This window comes from Anastrepha ludens, chromosome X (genome assembly GCF_028408465.1).
Source record: "Anastrepha ludens isolate Willacy chromosome X, idAnaLude1.1, whole genome shotgun sequence".
NCBI lineage: Eukaryota > Metazoa > Arthropoda > Insecta > Diptera > Tephritidae > Anastrepha > Anastrepha ludens.
Genome location: NC_071503.1, coordinates 15,020,029 through 15,027,803, shown reverse-complemented (window position 1 = coordinate 15,027,803; position 7,775 = coordinate 15,020,029). Strand labels below are relative to the sequence as shown.

Below are 7,775 nucleotides of genomic sequence, written 5' to 3'. Positions count from 1 at the left end.
TGCGAAACAGTATCAGATTCGCTTTTTCTAGATTGGCTTCTAGTCCTCGGATCTTACACCGAAGTTATAGTCTGTTAAGAGATCTTTGTTGAAGATCACATAATGTTCGAAGGTGTTTTCTTGAGATTGCTTTTACAATATCATCGGCATATGAAATTATCTTACCTCCCATTTTCTGAAGTTCTTAAAGAAGCTTATTGATAGTCAGGAAGTCACGGAAGTGGAGATTTTACTCCACCTTGGGCTGTACCCCTGATCGGAGATTTCTTAGCGGATGTGTCACCCAAATTTGCGCTTATCGTTCGCCCAGTTAGCATTCGTTCTATAAACGAGACTAGCGCACTATTTACTCCCGTTTCCGTTAGCGAAATGGTAATTTCCCTCGCTTCTAGAAAGGCAGCGAGGGTGTATTCCTTATAGTGAAGTGATTTCTCAACTGTGTCAACTAGCGCATAGAGCGCTGTTTACATTTGCCTTTGCTGTTTATTTTAATTAAAATTGTAATTTTTCTAAGTTTAATTTGTACATGATTTCGAAATGTACTGTTTGGCAACACTGTGTGGAGAGAGAGTAATCAGCTGACACAATTCTACGGAAATTTCCAAAATCCTACAATACTACGGAATGGAAGGGTGGTAATTTTTCATTTACGTGGGGCTCTCATTAGTTTCATCGTAACAGCTGACAAGGGCCTGCGATTCACGTGGGTGAGACTAGCCGGTAGTGAGTATGGTTATAGCTCATTAGACTAGTATAATTCACATCTTGCAAATACATGTAATTTAAGGCAGCTCTATTCCCGCGTTGCCAATATAATGGGTGGTTAAGTTTTAAGGGCCGGTGTTGTTTTGAATAAAATACAATTTTTTTAAGAAATTGTCATTTCTCTTTATTATGATAATATTGGTATGGCGCAATTATGTGTGGAATAAACTCTCGGCCAAATGACCGCCGCGATCTCGGCGACACATCCGATGGTCCAAATTTTCGATAACGCTGAGGCATAATTGAGGTTCTATGCCGTTAATGTGCCGAATTGTCTTATCCTTTAGCTCTTGAATTGTTGCTGGCATATCGATGTACACCTTTCCTTTCAAATAACCCCAAAGAAAGAAGTTCAGCGGTATCAAATCACATGATCTTGGCGGCCAATTGGCATCGCCGCGACGTGAGATTACTCGGTCATCAAATTTTTCGCGCAAAAGAGCAATGGTTTCGTTAGCTGTGTGACAAGTGGCACCGTCCTGTTGAAACCACATATCGTCCACATCCATATCTTCCAATTTGGGCCATAAAAAGTTCATTATCATCTCACGATTGCGAACACTATTCTCAGTAACTGCCTGACCGGCCTCATTTTGGAAAAAATACGGCCCAATGATGCTGCCGGCCCATAAACCGCACCAAACAGTCACTCTTTGGTTTTTCGGCAATCACTCTTGGATTATCATTCGCCCAAATGCGGCAATTTTGCTTATAGACGAATCCCCTGAGATGAAAATGTGCCTCATCACTGAAGACGATTTTATTTACGAAGTGCGCGATATGCATTTTGATTTGAACGCCCGTTTTCATAGTAAGCCTGAATAACTTTAACGCGCTTCTCGATTGTGTACCTTTCCTTGGTTCAAATTGAGTTAGTCTGAAATTGGAAAATGTAGAATAAGATGCAGAAAAAAACTTGGCGTTTAGGTGTGGTTTACATTCAACATCGGCCCTTGAAGTTTAACCACCCTTTACATATGTTCATTTATACCAGTTGTTTCATCTATTCGTCACTGGCTAACGGTTAGCGATAAGAAGATACCTAATATCAATACACGCAATCACCTCGGCGATGCCAAATAAAATATTATTTTGCACTCATATTTACCACCTAAGTAACCGAGGATTTAAACCGGTCTTACTTCTGACTGTAGCCAAAATATCCTTATAATTATTAAAGGACAATAAATAAAAAATGCGAGGGCTTTGAAGAAAAGCAAATAAAATATCTCTGAAAAATTGGGGATAAAAATCCAGTATGTTTATAAAGGCAAATCTTGAAATGAAGGCAAACAGGCAGCCTAGTGGGATGTGTTGGGTTAGGTTATACTGGCTGGCAGCCATGCAGAAACCAGTTTGGTCCGTAGCAATACTAGAACAGAGTCCATTTTTTTTTTCCTTTTTTTGGAGAGAAAAAAATGCACGTACTATTCGCAAATTTTAGGAGTCCCTCAAGCTCTAGCTAGCGGATAAATCCTAGTCTTTCCAACCTAAGAGCAGCCAGGTAGCATATTCTAGTTTTCAAGAGAGCCAAACAGTAGCATAGAAGATGTCCTAGGGTGTCTATAGTACCCTTCTCCTTACATTTCCTGCAAGCATCGTTAAAAGTTAGATTTAGCTTGTAGCAATGTGCTGCAACTACGCACTCCCTGTTAGTACAAGAATTAAAGTCCTTCAGTTCCTTATATCGAACGATATAACCGATTTAGTATACATACCTGTTATCATATGCGTGTTTACACATGATCCTGGCAACTTTGCAAATGGTTACACTAAGCCATCTCACTTTCACCTTTCTTAACATGTGCTCCTCTAGTTTTAGATAAGTGGAGTAAAATCGTCAAAAATAAAGTGAAACATTTTTTCTTCACACTGCGCACACGCAAAAGACGTCAGAAATTATTATTATTATTATGTTTTAGAAAATATATATATATTAAACCTAATTGCAAGCGCCCTGGCCATCGGCTACGAATATATAAGTAAGTTTTTAGCATTAAAATTATACTAAATTACTCAAGTTACATTCTGCTAAAAAACTATAAATTCTCAAAATATTTACATATATGTACACATGTGATCTTTTTGAAACTGATTAGTAATTAAATACCCTCTAAAACCATATTGAATATATGATCGTCGGACACAATATTGCTGCAAAAGGGGCATGTTGGTTTTGGACTCCCGGTGAGAAGATAGTGAGTTATTTGCGCATGCCCTATCGTTAAATGTGTGAAAATGATTGCTTGTGTGGACGAGTGATATTGCTGGTGTAGAGAAATTCATTGCGAGTCGGGTAATTTTTCCATTCTGTGAGTCTCTCTTGGTGGGAGTGTGTCGTAACATTTTCTTCAGGTCATTATAATCATATGTCTCATATTGAAAAGTAGGTGCCAATCCAAAGTATTTCGTTGCATTAACAGTTGTACATTACCAGGAATGCCGACATGGTCAGGCACTCAGAGCAAAGCAATTTTTTCCTATATTTAATGCAAAGGCCACGGATCTTGACTATTATTGTTGAGCTGTTGCGTATGTTTGAACTGCATTTAAGCAGGAAAAACTGTCGGAACATATAACGAATTTTACCTTTTGATGAATGATATTTTCTAGAGCTTTGCGGATAGCAAAACCCTCGGCCGTAAATGCGTGTGAAGGGAGCGTACCACCTGTGATGGTGCTGCCGTTCGATAAGGTAACCGCAGGCAGTGTTTGTTGCTTTAGAACCGTCTGTAAAAATAGTTAAAAAATTTACTTGCTTGTATTGTAGTTATTGACGATTTTCAAAAAAATTTGATAAAACTTTCATTACTGGTGTTGGATATCTTTAAAGCGCGATGTATCAATTTTGAATTCACTTATCAGCCACTCGGGTTGCATACTGATTTTATAGCATTTAAACGGTATATTTATATCAAAAAACTTGCAGTACCTTACACAGCGTCGAAGTGTATATCTAAGTTTATAGTTTACTCTGTGTTTAGAAGTACTAATTGCGATTTTATTGAGACTAGAGTTATAATACGTTCACATATAAGTAGATGATCTACTTTTCGCGCTTAACTCAAAATCCGTAACTAAAAAGCGTGATTTCCCATACAAAATTTCTCTCCCAAAATCTGATATTATATAATAATCCTAGATAATAACGATCCTTTTTACATACAACACAGGGTTCTGTGTTATCGATAATTATTATTACGAATGTAAAGAGAAACATCCAAAAAAAAATTTAATTAAATGGATGCCGGCAAAGAAAACAGGTCTGTAAACATAATTCTTATAACATTTTTTTTTTAAATATTATTAATTAGATTATTAATTAGAGATAGGAAAAAACGTGTGTCCATAAACGTTTTCGCCTCTTATTACTTATTATGAAATGTAATATAGAATTCCCTTGCGTATTGCTGCCATAATTTTTTTAAACCTCAGTAAACGTCGCATACGGATCTCCTCCAACTGTTCATTATTAACAGCCAATTGTGCAATTAAATTACCTATTCCTTCTCCTTGAATTTTCTTCATATCGTTAGTAATAATTAAAGAAACCAAGAACACCGAAATATTCCACCAAAATAATTTCTATGAAGAAAAATCTCTCAAAGCAGTAATGACAGCTGATTGTCAGTTTTCCAGGTAATCTGCCATATGTGAACAGGTAGATTAATTTGGTGGATTTATAGGTGATTAATCCATATGTGAACGTATTATTAGGAGAATATAGTAGCTTAGGTATCAGTTGGATCGTTGTGTCGTACATCATTTCTCTCAATGAAGGTAAACCAGTTTTGCCCAAAATGAATTTCACAGGTGATGTTGGGAATGCGTTTATGCTGCGTCGAATCGCAGCATGATATATAGGTTCTAACTGTTTGATATTTGTGTTTGCACATCAACCAAAAATAGGAAGCCCATAGTCGATCTTTTAGAGTATAATGGCTTTTGTGATGTTTGTGAGTGTATTGTAGTGCATAAAAGATGTTTTACTACATAAACCTAACACCTTTTTTAGTTATTCACAGATTCTATTATAGTATTATCAAAAACTAGTTAAAGATATACATATGTATACATTTTTTTCTTTTTGAAAACATGCCGTAACTTGCATTTTGGGATGAAGATAGATGCCCCAGATTTTAGTCCCCATTTTTTAAAGGTAAGCTAGTAGGTTTACTTGGTTCATACCCGCATGTATCCTGTCATCAGGACAATTGTGGCTATGCGGCAAAGATACGGGTATGAGCTTTTGGAGAAGATAGCGTTGTCACGAGAAAGTGACTTTTGTTTTGCCGCTAGCGCCAAATTAGAGAGCATAGTATATGATATACGATCCATGCTGTGAGTTTTACCTTTGGCGACCTTAAGTGCCTTAAGTGCCAATTAACAAAAAAATATTTTTTTTTCCACATAAAAAAATAAAATAAATGCAATAAATTTACCGGGTTGCAAAGCATGAAATACCAGTGGTCTTTATCTGTGATGTAGGTAGGTGAAATGGTTGAAGTGCCGGTCTGGCACTCCTCAAGTAGCACTAAAGCGCCGTTTTAATACTATTATGAGACCTCCAACTTGCAGATATCTACAGCCAGAGAGAGCTGTAGATATAATGGCTTACTGCCCCAGGCTGTCAAAGAAAGGAGCGCCCAGTGACCTCAGTCGTCTAGCTGCCAAACCCGGACATTTACAGAGAAAATACTCTACAGACTCCTTCTCTAAAAGGAAGTGCTGATGCCGATTAACAAAAAACTATTTTGTTTTCCACATATAAAAATAAAATAAATACAATAAATTTACTGGGTTGCAAAGCATGAATACCAGTGATGTACAGGGTGAACGATATGAAGTATTACCTATTCAAAACACCATAACTTTTTGGTGGGAAATTAGTTTTTATTGATCTCAAAGACAAAATTGTTCAAAATAGATTACAATTTTATCATATGTATATTCACTCTAGCTCGATATGACCATCTTTTGCCTTGACTATACTTCAAACGGTCAAAAAGTGAGTTGCATGATGCACGTATGTGATCTTGGGGAATTTTGGCCCATTCTCGTATTATCGCTTTCTTCAGCGTATCCATACTGGCATATTTTTTAGTCCTCACCTTGCTCTCCAAAATGGACCAGATGGAATAGTCCATCGGATTTGCGTCTGGCGAATTCGAAAGCTATTGTGTGGACGAAATGAAGTGTGGAACAAGATTTTTGAACCATTCTTGGTTCACACGAGCTTTATGAAAAGGTGCCGAGTCCTGTTGGACGTCCATGGTCTACGACCGAAATGTTTGCGTGTTCACGGCACTAAAGGAGCTTCTAAAACATTTTCCCGATAATAAGTCGCATTCACTTTGACACCAGGCTCGATAAAAAAGATTGGCCATACGTAGGCTCAAATTCTCGTATGAGCGTTCGGTCAAGTAAACACGATCGTTTTGAGTGTGTATGAACTGCTCAATTGGGAAATTTTTTTCATCAGGAAACCCAATGTTAGGAAATTCGCTACGTACGTGCCATCGCAACAACTCAATTGCTCTTTCACACCGAACTTTTTTTTGCTGGGGTGAAAGATCGTGTGCTTTTTGGAACTTGTAAGCCTTGACCTTGAGCTCATTTTTCAATATGCGTCGAATTCTGTCTTGCGATATTTTCAGTTCTTTGGCCATTTTTCTTCCACTTCGACGTGGATTTCGTTCAAGTCGAGCCTTCACTTTCCGAACCATTTCTGGCGTTGTTGCGGCTTTTTTTGGTCCACCTCCATAGCGTTTTGCAATGCTACCAGTATCATTGAAACGTTTTATTGTGCGATGCACAAGCATTTTATTCACTTTGAGGTGACTGAGCTCAGGAACAATGGCTGGTTGTGATTTTCCAGCCAAATATAACTCAATGACACTATTACGTTTGAATTCCATCACAGAAAAAAAAATTCATCAAAACTGAGGCGCAAATGCTTTTGATGGCTTGTAAACAATATATTGAACTGTCATTAGAACAATTTTGACGTTGATGTCATGAGCTGTTTTACAGATACAAGCAGTGTGAAGCTGTCATATCGTTCACCCTGTACAGCAAGCCAGAGCTGTAGATATAATGGCGCACTGCCCCAGGCTGTCAAAGAAAGGAGGGCCCAGTGACCTCAGTCGTCTAGCTGCCAAACCCGGACATTTACAGAGAGAATGCTCTACAGACTCCTTCTCTAAAAGGTCTCTAAAAGGTCAATTGCAATTTGTATACTGTGCGTATCGGACGTGTTTTACTGTCGATCCGTGTTAATAAAAGTTTTCTCAACAAACTCAAAGTGCATTATTGCTAACAAGAGATAGGACTCATAGCAGACTGCATAGAAAGTGCAAAGTGCATTATCAAACTCGATAAGCCAACAAACATTTTAATTAAAACAAAAAAACAAAAAAACTAAAACCAAGCAAAGCAGCTGGCAAAATAAATAAAAATAAATATGAGTGTGTTACGTTCTCCCCCTTGGGAGAGAACAGAATCCAAAAGTGAGACGAAAGTTCTTACTCCGCAAAAAATGCCGCTACATACCAAAAACTCGTTCTCAATGCCGCGCAAGTTATGGTTTCTGTCTGTTTGAGAAACCTTGAGTTGCGGCCAACACCCTTTTTAAAAATCCTTCCTCTAATGAATAATACTCTTGATGATGTTTAAAGAAACTTTTATTATTATTTTTGAGTACAGGAGTTTCTGCGACTATTGCCAGTCGCCCTCGCGGTTCAGCCACAACTGCCTTTTCTTAAATCTTTAGGTCTTAAATATAGCCTCAGAATATACATATTTAGATTGTAAATATGTGTGTTTGTGATGCTACTCAGCACCATACAAATAGTCTACTTTTTGTTTAGTCTTGCAGCATAGTTGCAATTGTTTTACTGTGTCCTCTTATTTCACTCAAGTATGTTTTGCATACTTGAGTGTTGACACCAGTATGTTTGTTATCTGCATATACGTATGACTTCACGTCATTCGTATATGCAATGAACGGA

General features: G+C 37.6%; 1 long non-coding RNA gene across 1 annotated transcript; it reads right to left on the bottom strand.

Moving 5' to 3' along the window:
• Positions 1 to 2,976: 2,976 nt before the first annotated feature.
• Positions 2,977 to 7,501, bottom strand: LOC128869290 (uncharacterized). The gene is made up of 2 exons (XR_008455250.1): positions 7,318 to 7,501; positions 2,977 to 3,495 (listed from the first exon to the last, which is right to left on the bottom strand). It is a non-coding gene; the product is annotated as an uncharacterized LOC128869290 (long non-coding RNA).
• Positions 7,502 to 7,775: the final 274 nt, after the last annotated feature.